A 15430-nucleotide genomic window follows, 5' to 3' on the forward strand; every position below is an offset into this window, starting at 1 on the left:
TCTAATAAATAAAAGATTGAATTTTCCCGGAAGAGGTTAAAAAAATATAATTATATTGGCTTAAAGCAGCTAAGAAGGAAAATAAAATGCCAGAATAGCATTTGAGGCTTTTCTTTTTTTTTTTGAATTTGTTTTTCTAGCTTTTACAGTCCAGGAGTGCAGCTTACCACAAAACCATCAGTCAACAATGCATCTGCTTTCTCTCACTGTTTTTTGCTGGATAGCACTTGTAACAAATAGAATGTCCTTAAAACAATTTTATAGGCTAATTTTTTTTTTTTTTTTTTTTTTTTCCTTCATGGCAAAAACTAGATTGATAAAGCTTTTAAAAAAAAAAATCTTCACAAGTCAGTGATACACAATGACTCAGAAAATTAGTTACAAGTCACTGAGAACAGAATTAGCTGTTAGAGCATCAAATTCCATTCTAGCAGAGCACTTCCAGCACTTCCCATCAGACAGGTTAACTTCTGTTTACATCCTTACCTACTGTGATACTCTGCAGAATTGCCTTTTTTTCTGGTGTTCTTCACCAGAGATAGGTTTATTTCACTTTATATTTTTCACACAGTTGGAACTCTTTGGACAGAACCAGCTATAGCATTTATCTTTGTTCTTTAGTGCTATTCTAGTGTAAGATTTTGACATTCCAATTAAATATATTTGTATTTATTTGTTATTTTCAATTGAGCCACAAGATTCCTACTACTTTTTTAAATTATTGTTGTTATTTTTTCCCCTCTGCCAGACAGATTTACTCAAATTAAACTTGAGTAAAACCAAGTAACCTCTGAGAACAGCTTCTTGCCATGCAAGCAGCAATAGGTAATGCCTGGTCGCATGTTGGCATCAATAATCTAAAATCTAAAGCGAGAAGATTTGTGTGTGTGTGTGTGTCGTTTGGGTTGTTTTTTTCCCCAAATTCTTTAAAGTACAGAAAAGTCTGCTTGGGGAGTTGTTTTTTGTTTCTTTTTTTTTTTTCTTTCCTCCCACTCTCATGTATTCATTTTTGGCAGATCAGTGTGTGAACTCAGTTATCTTAACAGAATTTTTAAACTACCTCTTTTATGCTGTTCTTGCTAACTGCAATTACCACCACCAGTTTTGCAGGCTTGCAAATATACAGGCATTTGTGCTGTGCCTCTGCCCAACAATTGTGTCTACCAGTATTTTTAGAAGACATTGGAGAAAGGATGCAGCAATTGGATCATTGTACAGAAACCTAGAACACGCTTTACCTAAATAGCAATATATACATGTTAATCTCTCTATTTTGTGTAACTGCAGAGTAATTAATATCTTATTAAAAAAAAAAAAACAATGGCAGCTGTATACATGATGACAAAGCTTTGTTGTTGCAATTGGCTTCTTAGCTTAAAGCCAGTCAAAAACAGAAAACAAATGGAATTATTTTTCACTCTGATCTTTAAACCAATATACATTTCCCCATTTATAACCTGTGACGCTCTTTTATGACAGTTCACAAAGCTGAGGGACATAAACTTCTTTCCTCTCATAGCAGAACAGATTGTGAAAGTAAGCATGTGATTAGAGGATGCTATAATATTCTTCTGTTTTGCAGTCACTGAAATCCTAGACTGGTCTCATAGTTTCCTAATGCAGATAGGCCCACAGGGACAAAATGACTGGCCTTTCCGATCCAGCTTGGACATTCAAATTGCACAGGTATTTTCAAAGAAAAAAAAAAAAAAGGAAAGTCCTTGTGCCACGATGATGAGTAAAGCTCTCCTAGCATACCCTATGTACAGTACACAAAGTACATAAAGGTACAGGAATAAGCTGTCACAGTTCAGTCCAATCTTTTAGAGATACCAGAGAGAGTTAATTGAAAAGGTATTTAATCAAGGTGTACTTCAATAGATCTTGTTGTACAGATAAAATGATTGCATGAATGTACTCATGTTACAAGGAGGCTAAGGAGAGTAAATTGGACATTTGAGCAAGGAATATTTTCCTTCTTTGCCCTAGCAGCAAAATATTTTTTGATATTTTTCAAGCTGCGTGCCGATTCAGAAAACTCAGTTTCTTATTTTGAGACTATGACATAGTTTGTGGGTGGTTCACAAAAGAAAGAAAAGGTATAATAAGAAAGAAGGGAGGGAAACTACTATGAGCAGGAATAGATAGTCAAGGGAAATATGTGGAGACAAGCTAAGAAACTCTGTGTATTTCAAAAGCCATAGGATAGTGATAATGATTAAAATTTAGAAGTACAGGAGGAACTTTTTAGCTATGATTCAGTATAATAAAAAGCGGAGAAAATTTCTGAGGGAATAGAGAGGGATAAGTAATCATGCTTTCTTTTAAAAAAAGAAATGCCCTCCATGACCAGAAAGAAAAAAAAAAAATCAGCTTGGGTTAAGTATAATCTTATAGCAATGTATTTACAATCTTGGAACTTCATGATATAAATTAAGGTTAGGTTTGAACTGCAGCAATGAATTTTATTTCGATTTTGTGTTCAGTTCTTTAAGAACAATGTGACATTCATTTACCCATTGATTGCTTTTGCTGTTATGGTAATTTGTAAAGATTTAAAGTTCTGCCTGTTACCCAGATTTTGAGGTCAGTAGTGCGAAGTTCTCTCCCTCAGAGGTCCTAATGACTACGAAGTAGTAAGAAGTGACGTGTATTTAAATTCTATCAAACATAACCATCATAAAACCATATGCTATTCACACTGCAAGAGAGCAATTGGCTGTAAAAAAACATAGTACATAGTACAAAAGAAATAAAACACACAAATGCTGAAAACCAAAAGAAGGAGAAATAGCAAAGTCAAATACAGCAGCTCGAGTTTGTAAAGCCAGATGAACAATGTAACAGATAAACAAAGTATCTGTCTATATCCATTTGTAGGGCACTACCTACTGAGTGTCCTAACTAGTCAACAGCAGGGGATCTTCCAGGAATCAATCAATGAATTCTGTTGATTTAGAAATGTATCAGGAGACACACACACAAAAAAAAGCTGAATGCAAAGACAATGGAACCTTTGCCCCATGTTTGCGGAATCTCAACTTCGATATTCATGCAGATATTTGTAATGGATGCACTCTTAATGCCTTCCAATCCAAACTTGCTAACTCCCCTTAAAGAGTTTAAGATATCTGGACATTAAATTGATTATCTCTTAAGCAAAAAATAACGGGGGGGGGGGGGGAAGGAAGGTGTGTGCACAAAGACTAAAAACATTTTTGTATTTGTAATGTCAACAGAATAGCAAGGATATTGAAGAATGGTGGGAAATGCAGATTTTTCCATGAAGTGGGTCAAAATGCCTTTGGGGAATATTACTTAGCAAATAGCATAGAAAGTGGAGGGCCTTTCTGTGAGTGGAAAGGGAATGTGAGTGGTATGCAATGGTGGAATGGTCTGCCACGGCTGCAGTGCACATTCTTTGCTGACAGAATATGAGGGCTCAGAGTTAGGTGTTGGGACTCAGAAGCCCTGCCCAGGTGTAAGAGACTGGGTAGGAAAACTGCCAGGACAGAGGAAAGCCAGGAATTACTCATGTCTGCAGGGAACTTGATCTTAAAAAATCTTTTAGAGTTCTTGCTGCCTCATGCTTTTAATTGAAATTTAGAAGAAAAAAAGAAAAAGAAAAAAAAAAAAGAAACATTGTGAGTTTAGAGCATATTTGTTGTGAAATCCACTTTGTGTCATTTATATACTACTGCCATGAACGGACAGCTCACCATTTCTCAAACATCTGTTTTGGAAGACTGGTGAATATTTGCTTACAGAAGCATGTATTTAACATTTAAGCACTTTCAGCAACTCTTTGAAACAATTAGCTCATAATGAGCAGCTTCCATACTAGCAAAATATACTGAAATGCTTATTAAAAACTTTAAAATGTTAAGACTCTGTCTTTAACGAGAAAAAGGCCACACGATATCAGCTCACTCAGGGGAGTCATTTTGAGATGTTGCTTCTACAAAGCAAAAAATAATTGCTGCAAGGAAGTTCAGTTGCAAGGACAGTGCCTCAAGATACATCAAACTCTACTGAGGCTGAGCTCTTTGTGACAGATACCCCAAACTTCATATAAACAGAGCTTTGACGTGATACATCACATAAGTTCTTTGGGATTTTCTTGGGTTTTTCATGTACTTACATCTCACTTCCTTTATCATTAGGCCCAAAGTGCTGACTTGCCAGCTTAGCTGTGAAAATCAGAGTTGGGCAAGATACTCAAGCCAAGAAATAAGAGAAAACAGGGAATGTGTTTCCTGACACCATATCATTTGGAGAAGGAAGCTCGCAGTGAGATTTTGTTAAGGGGTAGGCTATCAAAGAGAGGAACTTGGCTCATAAGTAGATCTTTTCCCTGTGTTTACTGTCCGCAAAACCATGCAAACCAACATTTGAGAACTCTGAATTCTTGAGGTTGTCCTTGAAGAATCAGCAAAGTTTTTTTGTAGAGATCCTTCCTCGACATCCCAGGACTACACAATAAATTCTAAACTGAGGTTCATCCTTGGAGCTTGAACCCTCTAGTTAGCCGAACCACAAAGAGAGAAATGGAAATAAATAAAAAGTTCTCTCTCCTTTGCTCTAAAATTTCAAACTGTTTATTTTTGAACTCATCTAAATGAATCTAATCTGTAGTTGGCAACATCAAGTCACTGCAGAATAGAAAAACATTTTAAAAAGATTGATCATAATTCATTTTAGCTATTCTACTATGGGTATGTTTTTTACATCAAATATGCATAGGAGGAAACCTACTGTAAGATTATTACAAATTTAAAGAGCAATAATACTATGAAAAATACATAGATTCTATGTACAAAATTGTTAAGACCTACATTTCAAATTGATTTTTTTTAAATGCATACCTCTGCATACTTAAAGCTGAACTTAAATCTTCAGTATCTTGGAAGCCCATCTAATACTGTTGTGCTGGAGACTGTGTTGCGTAGTATGAGATGTTGTAAGCTATGAAGAGCTGATACTTTATGTAAACAAAAGAAGCAAAATATAAAAAGGTAGATATTTCTATTACAGATAATTGAATAAATGTCCTTTTAAGAACGTGTGATTTCTAGCCCAAATAAGAAACAAGCCTTATTTCTTTTGCAAATGGTAAGTCATTTGTTTCTTTTACTTGATGAAAATCACTAAAAGCCTTAACAACGATTATGAGATCTCAGTATTTTTTAACAGAGCATACCATTTTATACTTGAGCTCAACATTTCCTGAAGCATTCGATGAGAGTTTTGTTATTTTCTGAAATGAAAACAGGATTTCAGCCATTCATTTTACCACAAATGTTATTAACGTGCTTTTCTTTGAAAAGAAAAATTCTGCAGTATGGAACTTTATTGTTAAGAGTTTGAGATGCATCCTTGCTGGTGATGTACCTATCCTATTATCTTAGATCCAGTCATCTTTACGCCCACACAGTAAGTCTAATCATAATCAGATCTTTTCTTCATCAGAATTCAAAAATGCCATCTAATACAGCTACTAGTAGGATGTGGAAACTCAAGATCATTAATCTGTTTTTGACAGGCCACTTCATATGTAGCTGCAATGATCTCAGTAACATAAAGCAATTTTTGCCATGATTTCAGTGGTCATATGTATGTAATTTAGATGCTTCTCTCCAGTATTATATATCTTAGTTCCCTTTTTATTATATATATACAAATTGTAAAACTGGAGATTATAATCTGTATTGAAAAGATATTCCATTTATGAGGAAGGAATGAAGACGTAGAGACAACAACTTACAGGCAAGACCTGGTCTGCTGATATTTGGAAATATGTCTGTTTTCCATGTATGCTCAAGCACAATTGAAACACTGTTATAAAATATGTATTGAGAATTACAGTGACAAAGTATTCCTTCAGATTATAGAAATAGACAAAAGAGATCCTAAAAATTATGCCAATTTTAAAACCATAAATCAAATAAACAGTGTATCTTCAGAATATTTTCTGTGATTATCCACATAATTACTATAATTGCCCATTATATTCATAGTATGTTTGTAATATTCTGATCGCTTATATGTTCCTGAAAATGTCACATTTCTGTTCGTTGTTAACAGTCAACAGATGGAGTTATGTTCTTTGCATCATAAATTATATATCATATCAAAGCAAAAATTCAGTTTCTCATTTCCTAACTGATTATATATATATATATTTTAAAATCTACTTAAAAAAAAAATGAATTCTATTTTAAGATTCTAAGTACTGCTTTAGATTGTGGTTTTGCATACATCCTGAAATTAATATCTCTTTATAAACTTTGCAAAATGGACTAAATTAGAACCTGATTGAAAAGCCATGTGAGTATATTTATACTGTTAGTTGCTTCCACAGCACACAGAAAAATGAGGTACATCTTGGATCCCAATGACAAATTAAATCTCTAGAATACTTTCTATGAATGATTGATCTGAGTAAGGGTGTGGGAATTATTTCTTGGAAGCAAACTCAAAAAAAAAAAAAAACAAACATTTTTTAGTTTTGGTTTTTGTATCTTCTTTATATATTGGTTCTAAAACAAATAGATTATATAAACTGCACACATGAGGTTTGCTTTACCAAGCAAGATTTTTAAAATGTGGTTCTGATTTTTATTACTCAAATATACTGCATATTGAGTATAAGAATATTTTTTAGTGGATAAGTACTCATAGTTACCACATCAACATCTGCTAGGTAGCTGAAATATTAGGTGCCAGCTTTGCATACGTTGGACATCTCAAACTTGAAGACATGATCAAATCTTCGTAATTACTTTTTTTACAGAGTTAAATATGCAATTAATCTATCTACAAAAATTTCTGAGGCAAATCCACTATTTTCTGTGTTTACCTGCATTGTAGCCTTTGCCCATTATGTCTTAATAGCAGAAGTGCCTTTTGTTTTGTTTTTAGAGCAGTATAGGACACCTAAAACCACAGGAATATAATTAGGTTTTGTAGTTTTTTGTGGGAGGGAGGTCTAATTAAGCAGTTCTCCACTGTTGCTTGCACAGCTGTAAAAAAAAAAAAAAAAAATTGACGTAGACAAGAGTTATGGAGGCTCAAATAAAGACAAGGTTGCTTAACAGAAGATTAAGTTTATTTTTGGAGACTAAAATCCACAAGAAAAGAGATAACATCAGAAGAATACAGATACCATAACTTTCTTACTTTAAGTATTTCTTCTTCTGACATGTGTGATAAGATCTTATAATGCCAACTTGATCTTTCAAAGACTAAAATCATTAATGAGTAAGTTCCAAAAGTAGATTCTACTTAGGTAAATCTTCCCGTGATGGAGTGAATAAGATAAAGATATCAGATACTATTATTGTTAACATAACATCAGTCTGTTTCACTAGGATAATAATATTTTCCTTTAAAACAGAGGATTTACCCTGTTCTTTGCATTTGTCTTATCTGTATCTGTTACTCTCATCTCTGAAACCAGGGATTTTTAAAACTGTGATAAGAGAATTATGAGTGCTCTGTAATGTCTAATTAAAAAAAATTACTACCTAACATTTTCTGAGCGTTCATATAATTCTCAGCTTAAATGCAACTCTTAGGAAAACAGACAAAAAAATTTGGTGATTTTTTTCTGTTATTTCATAACAGACTACTTTATTTTTACTTTCACGCTTTTGAAAAAAAGAGAAAATCATTTGCCAAAAAAGCCTAAACTGGAATTATGCCCTATTCAGTAAAGCTGCATAAATCCTTCTTTTTACAGTCCTTGACAGTCCTTGTAGTGGGTCAAGCACAGTGCTTCACCTATAGTCCTGTAAGCTCATGGGTCCTGCTCTGTCACTGCCTGCATTCCTAGCTTCTCAAGGTAGTTACAGCTATTCATATGCACAAGAAAACTTGACCTGATTCACTATGTTTGGTTCCCTATCACTCAAGTACATATATCTGCAACAGTTCTTTTAGGAGCAGTGAGAAGAATTCATCTACTTTCCACTATAACTCCATGTGAAATTGTGTCCTGCAGGGCTTCCAAAATGGATTGGTGATATCAAGGCAAAGGCTGTCCTATAAAATATTTTGTCATAGGCATTTTAACATTTTCACATTTAATGTGATTAATTTTATCTGAACAATCTGCTGGAACAATGGTGGAAAGGACAGTAGCTTTCTAACTATGCTATGGAAATTCTATTCAGTAAAATCTAAGACTAAATGACAAAGTTGTAATCATCTAATGAATTATCTACATGATAATTGCTACTATTAGCAAAGGATAGATTAAGAAAAAATCTACCATGGCTATATTTAATGAGCTGTTTGTGGTTATTTAGTACTACAGCAATCAGATGGACTGTGTATAAGATACTTTTCCATTAATGTTTTTTTTAGCCTGAAGAATAATCACTTACGCAACAATGTAGACTAACCATTCCACGTATCTTTCATGACAGACAAAATGTACTGATTTAAATCCCACCCTCTGAAATAAGTATCACATCTGGACTTCAGCAGTATAGTAGATGATTATCAATCTAAGATTCACATAACCAAAACTCCATACCAGTTCTTTCAAAATACAGGCATTTATTATCTTGTGAATGGATATTCATGGTTTGTATACCATTGGTGTGAGTAGCAATTTCTTCCATAGAAGCAAACAACTCTCCATTCAGAATTTCCAATCTAGTACTGAAAACAGTATCGAGGGTCAGATTCCTTCTTGATTTGACAATCTTTGTAGAATTACTGTAGAATAAATGACTCTCAATTACAAACTAAAAGGAAATAAACATATAGAGGAGCTGTGTTAACACAATGTAGTATGTATTGATGCAGTGTGAAAGACAGATTTCCCTGAAGTCAGTTGGAATTTTGCTACTGAGTTCCACATTGCCAACGTTTCAGTGTCAGTGTACACACTTTGGTTATTTTTGCCTTGGATAATGTACAGTTCATCTGCTTTCCTATCCCTGCCCACTCATTTTCCTCTCTTCCTACTCTCCCTCCCTCCTCACCTCTCTTTGGTTCCTGTTCTGTATCTGCTGCATCTGCCAGGCAGTTAAATTTTAAAATAGCTTCTTCCCTTTGAAGTGCTAATGCCAGCAATGCTATTTCTGTAGTAAGTAACTCCACCGACTGTTTGCTTTTACTCTCTATATATTTGTATGTGCATATGTATGTGTTTTGTAAGATAGAAAAAAAAATAATATATATTATATATATATCCTAACTAAGTTGTCTAAATAAAAGTTAAATCCCAACTGCTCCACCTCAGGCTGGGATCCTGTCAGATCTCACAGGCTAAGCGGGTCAAACTTAGTGAGTAATTAGGTAGAAGACCTCTGAAATAAAGCCAGGTGCTGTATGAGTGGCATTGGAGATTCTGTAGCTGCTGCTATTCTTTTCAGTAAGTGGTAAACCACTGCTTATGTTGTTCCTTCTTCATTCAGTCCATAAGTGGCTGGCTATTAAACATGACAAGTCTGTATGTAGCTTGTTACTGAAAATCTTTATACTGCTTATTGTCAGAAGGTAGGAGGATGTTCTTGGACAAAGGACCACATTGTACAAACTCTCCTTTTATAGTCTTTAGCCATCTGTTAGTGGCCAGGACAGGAAATTAGATAGATCCTATACGTTGGAGATAGAGTACTGGACCTTTGATCAGATCCTGTATGGTATTCATGTGTTTTCTTAATAGCCTGAACTGTTTTGTACATTGAGCACTTAAGAAATTATTTTTGTTGTCTTCATGATGGTTCTTTCTGCTCTTCAGTAAAATACAGAATCACAGAATCACAAGGTTGGAAACGACCTGCAAGATCATCTAGTCCAACCACCCTCCCATTCCTATCAGTACCACAAGCCACTAAACCATATCTCATAGCTCCTCATCCAGGCACCTCTTGAACACTACCAGGGACGGCGACTCCACCACCTCCCTGGGCAGGCCATTCCAGTGCCTGACCACTCTCTGAGAAAAAAAGTTTTCCCTAATGTCCAACCTAAACCTCCTCTGGTATTACTTCTGGCCGTTTCCTCGGGTCCTACTATTTGCCTGGGAGAAGAGGCCAGACCCTTTTGCACCACAGCCTCCCTTCAGGAAGTTGTACAGTGCAATGAGGTCTCCCCTGAGCCTCCTCTTCTCCAGACTGAACAATCCCAGCTCCCTCAGCCGCTCCTCTTAAGACTTGTGCTCCAGACCCCTCACTGGTTTCGTTGCCCTTCTCTGGACACACTCCAGGGCCTCAATGTCTTTCTTGTAGTGAGGGGCCCAAAAGTGAACACGGTACTCGAGGTGCGGCCTCACCAGTGCTGAGTACAGGGGGATGATCACCTCTCTGCTCCTGCTGGCCACATTATTTCTAAAGGCCAGGATGCCGTTGGCCCTCTTGGGCACCTGGGCACACTATCGGCTCATGTTCAGCTGAGCGTCAACCAACACCCCCAGGTCCCTTTCCTCTTCACAGTCATCCAACCACTCATCCCCAAGCCTGTAACGCTGCATGGGGTTGTTTCCAAAGTGCAGGACCCGGCACTTGGCCCTGTTAAACCTCATCCCATTCACCTCAGCCCAGCAATCCAGCTTATCTAGATCCCTCTGCAGGGCCTCCCTGCCCTCAGGCAGATCGACAGCACCTCCCATTTTAGTGTCATCTGCAAACTTACTCAGGGTACACTCAATCCCTTCATCTAAGTCGTCAATGAAGATATTAAACAGGATGGGCCCCAGCACCAACCCCTGGGGGACACCACTTGAAACAGGTCTCCAGCTGGACTTCACTCCATTGACCACCACCCGTTGAGCATGGCCCTCCAGCCAGTTCCTTATCCAACGATAATATCCAACATATATGTATGTTTATTCTAGACATGTATACTTAGCATATTTACAGTTATCATGAGATATCCTGGTGTTGCCTTTATACAACATGATACACAGTTATGTAGCAAAATTAAAATTTATTCTATACCTGGGTGTTAACCTTAAAGAACTCTGGAGTTCTTACTGATACCAAGAAATTTAGAAAGCTCTGAGGTGTCCATTTTTAAATATTTATGTTTCATTCTTTTACACCGCTTATGTTTCATTCATGAATGTATTGTATCTTCCATGCAAGTCATTTCATTTACTTCCAGGTGTAGGAAAAAGAAACACTGATTAATAATGAAGTCACCAGTCCTGTGTTCACTGAGAAAATAATTTGTATTCTCCAATTCATCTTCCAGGTTTGCTTTGGAAAGAATAATCTAAGAAAAGAGTTTCCTGGTTGGCATATATTAGGAGTGTACTCATACTTTAGTGAGTTGAACAGTGGGACAAAGTGGGCTTGAACCTTTGCAAGGCTATTTCTTTGAGTTCATTCTATTTGTTTTAAAGAAAATATCAAATCCTCTTTCCCAGACCAAATTGACTGAATATTCCTAAATTGCCTGCTCCAAGCCACAGTCAGCCCACTACCCCACAGACTTCTTATCTAAGCTTTTTTCAAGATTCCAGGGGGAAATTTAAAAAAATTCCTGTCCATATTCTCTCTCTCTTTTTTTTTTCCCTAGACATCCTGGGGCAAGAGGTGGGGGGAGGCCATAGGTATATTACAGAGGTTACAGGCACCTAAATCTTCACAAAAATGGATGGGAATTAAAAATTTATTCCACTGTATGGCAATGTCCTTTTGCTATGGCAAGTCTTTGGGGGTATTTGAGCAATAGCTAGATATATCAGTTTCAGCTTCCAAAACATAAGTAATTCTTATGAACACCTTAAAGGAGATGTTCCTTTGTAAGCAGGACATGGGAATTCCACAGATCAATTAATAACTGTATGGATATGTAAGCAGGAGATTTATCACTTTAATAACAGCATGTATATTCACATCTGAGATCTATTACTGTGTCACACAGCTTTATTGCAGCCAAAGGCTGGTTAAGATTTTGAGGGGTTGTAGAATAGTCCTGCTAGAAGGACGACGTGTTAACAGAGATTAATCTTTCTTCAGCAGCATAAAAAGTCCAGTTTCTTTGAGTAAAGCAGTAATTACACATATTGAGAAAGCTTTGTCTTTCAGAGATCCAAACCATGTCATTCTGTACCAGCAGTACAAAACATATCTAGGTTTCTCTCTTAGGTACTTGTTCTTTGGCTTTAATTTGATGTTAGCTTTTTTTATATATTAGCTGTGTCTGCATGTTTATGTCCTACATATATAGCCTTAATTTTTTTTCACTTGTATTTATTTCCTGCTTAAAACAGCAAAAACACTCCACCCACTTCTGAACTGGATTTTTCAAGCTTTTGTTTTGCACAGAGACATGTAATTGTGTTTGGGGTTTAGAGACTACAGTCATTCCAGCCACTTGTTTCTGCAAAGGAGCATAATGACTTCTTACATCTATCTTAAATGAAGAGAGACAGCTATACCCCAGAGCTGCAGTGAGGTTTATCTGACCCATAATTTTACAGCATTATAAACCACACTTCAGCTGAAACTTCAGGGCCAGCAAAACAATAAACATCTTGGTTCAGCACTGCGATATAGTGGGTTTTCCTCCTGGTGATGTCATGTCTGTTGCTCTAGAGATAGGAAATGCATTGAGATTTTTGAAAGGCTTCTGCTCTTTACTCTTTGGCTAATTGAGCAGCTTCAGGAGGATGTTCAGAGTTTGTATACTATATGCACCAGACTTGTATGCACACTGATTAAGCTGCATACTCGGGTTGCGTACAGATAGTTTTGGAATGTGGGTGAGAAAAGTACAAATGCAATTTTAGTTACAATCTGCTGAGTCAGTAGAATGCCCAGCTCAGGTGGACTAGGAATTTGGAATGATGTCTATTGGATCATCTTGGCACTGGAACAGACTGCCCAGAGAAGTTATGGATGCCCCTTCCCTGGAGGCACTCAAGGTCAGGTGGGGCCCTGGACCCTAATTCAGTGGATTGCAACCAGTCCATGGCAGGGGAGTTGGAATTGGATGGGCTTTGAGGTCCCTATCAACCTATGCCATTCTATGATCTTAAACTTTGCTGTGACTATTCATTAACCTTTCCTATTATCTGTGTTTTCTTTCATTTGCTCACTGCATCTGGTGATACAAACTAGAGCTGCGCAATGGCAATGAGTGAGAATGTTTAATACCAAGGGCAATTTTAAAAAACAAAAACAGAGTATATAGCAAAGTATTTCTGCTTCAAAAATTAACTATGTTCATCTGGAATGCCCTCAGTAATCCTTCTGCAATAATAGAATTACCTTATTTTCTTTAAAGAGCCTTTGGTCATCTCAGAAACCTACTGAAGTAGTCTCAGTAACTTACTTACGCCTTATCACTTTGCTATTAATATGGATTTCTAACAGTCTGTGAAGAAAAAGTCATTTCATGGTAATTAAGAGGTCAGGAATTACAATTCTTAATTAAAAAATAAACATCAACTCTTTCTAAGATTGGTATTGCATATTCTAGGCCCTGAGGCCTTCATAAGATAAATTCCATGCAAGTTTTATGCAAATTGAAATCCACGTTTGTCTAGGTAATTTCACTTTGTTATAAAGCTGCTACAAAAATGTCTTTCGAGAACATGGAAGCACTGAGTCAAATTCACTCTTAATGAACTCTAGTGAGTGGAGTACAGAAAGACAGATTTGTACCGTTATTTGTCAGATGTTTAATTCACTTTAAAATTAATTGAAAATCAAGACAGAAGACACCCTTTATGGCTTGAGTATTAGTCAGTGCTTCAGACTGAAACAAATAATCATGGTTCAACTGAAACCACAGTTTCTGCGTAGCGGTCAAAATCAGTCATAAATCAGAGCAATGTCTTGAACCTTAGTGGATGAATAATGGTGACCAGACTTTGAATGTTCAGTCAGAAATCAAGCAAATGTTATATGGCCTTCAGGCCACGAATACGTCACATAACTGTACTACCATCATCTGCTTTAATTTCATCAAATCAGTATTAATCCTATCATGACATAATCTTCCTTCAAGTAATTCATTTTCCAGAAGAAATCTAGAAAACTTCGGATTTTATTATTTAATAAACCACTATTATTAGGAACTTTATGTGAAATACACTGAATCCCTAGAGAAATGAAATCCTCAGTGAATGAAATCCTACCATGTTGAAGGAAATAGCAAAATTTCTTTGATTTTTATGTGATCAAGATTTAATCTAAAGTCTTTTGCAGAAATGTGCCAAGAACAAATGTCTAGATATGACAGCACTGAAACTCAAAGTGATCCACAATGTTAACACCAAAATAACTTGAAATATTTCCAATGCTTCTTTGTCCAAACAAATTCATGTACTGCAGGAACTATGCATCCGTATGTGATAAATCTGTCCCTCTTATAATACCAGCAAGCATCAGGAAGGATGTTAAGCATCTCTTAGAATCACAGAGTTATATTTGAATAAATAAAAACAATAGAATGTTTCCAGGCTTTGAAATTTTGAATACTTTTATAGGTACATAGCTCCACAGAATATCACTGCACTGACTCGTTACTGCAATTGTCCATGCAATTGAATTCTGTGATTAGGAATCTGGAGAATTTCCAAAAATGCTTAAAGTAGGTGAAAAGCACTGAAAATAGGTCCTCTCTCTTCCCAAATTAGCCACGTTGATTTTATTCTGAATCATGGCCTTAAGCCATTTGTAAACAAGAGATCTTACACAGAAGATACACGGATTTTCACTTGGAATTCTTGGAACATGGGAATGCTGAGTTATGGTTTGAAGCAGTGGTTGAGAACCTGGTGGGAAGGCAGGACCAATGCATGGAAGCTCAGGTGCATGCAATGTACCTGAGTGACCAGAAGGAGTGGAGTCAGGAGCCACCCCTTCCCAGACCTCATTTAAGGGTTGGCAGTGGAGGTGAAAGCAACCTGCTGGAGATCTCCATGTATCTGAGGCCTTCTGAAGGTAAGCACCTTTTTTCCTTTGTTTCTCTGTGAATGGCTGCTGCATTTGGGTGCATGGTCTTCCTGGAGCCTAGGATTTCACCATCCTGCTGTCGTTGCTGTACTTTCCATCACATTATAGTGTTACATACAGTGTTACAGATAGTCATACAGGTTCTTCAACTCTACTTTTCAGTTATGCTGCACTTTTATCCCTCTCATACAAACACATTGATAACCTATCTGCTACTTCACAGAACTGTGGGGGTTGGAAGGGGCGTCAAGAGATCATTGAGACAAACTCCCTGATAAAAAAAGTTTCCCTGCAATAGGTCACATCCGTAGGTGTCCAAAATGGGTCTTGCATATACTTACAGGAAGAGACTCCACAGCCTCTATGGGTGGCCTCTTCTAATGCTCCATCATCCTTACTGTAAAGTTGTTCTTCATGTTCATCTGGAATTTCCTATGTTCAAGTTTTAGGCCGTTTCTATTTCTTCTTGTCCTATCAAATTAAACACCTCATTAAATACCTGTGCT

General features: G+C 36.6%; 1 long non-coding RNA gene across 2 annotated transcripts in view; it reads right to left on the reverse strand.

Annotated features, from left to right (window-relative positions):
- Window positions 1-6599: 6599 nt before the first annotated feature.
- LOC125693638 (uncharacterized) overlaps window positions 6600-15430 on the reverse strand; it is a 92146-nt gene continuing 83315 nt past the window's right edge. For both annotated transcript variants that reach the window (XR_007377193.1, XR_007377194.1), the window contains exons 3-4: window positions 15266-15395; window positions 6600-7022 (exon numbers count right to left, since the gene is read on the reverse strand). This is a non-coding gene — a long non-coding RNA (uncharacterized LOC125693638). The remainder of the gene's footprint in view (window positions 7023-15265; window positions 15396-15430) is intronic.

The sequence above is a fragment of the Lagopus muta genome, chromosome 5, assembly GCF_023343835.1.
Source record: "Lagopus muta isolate bLagMut1 chromosome 5, bLagMut1 primary, whole genome shotgun sequence".
Classification (NCBI taxonomy): domain Eukaryota; kingdom Metazoa; phylum Chordata; class Aves; order Galliformes; family Phasianidae; genus Lagopus; species Lagopus muta.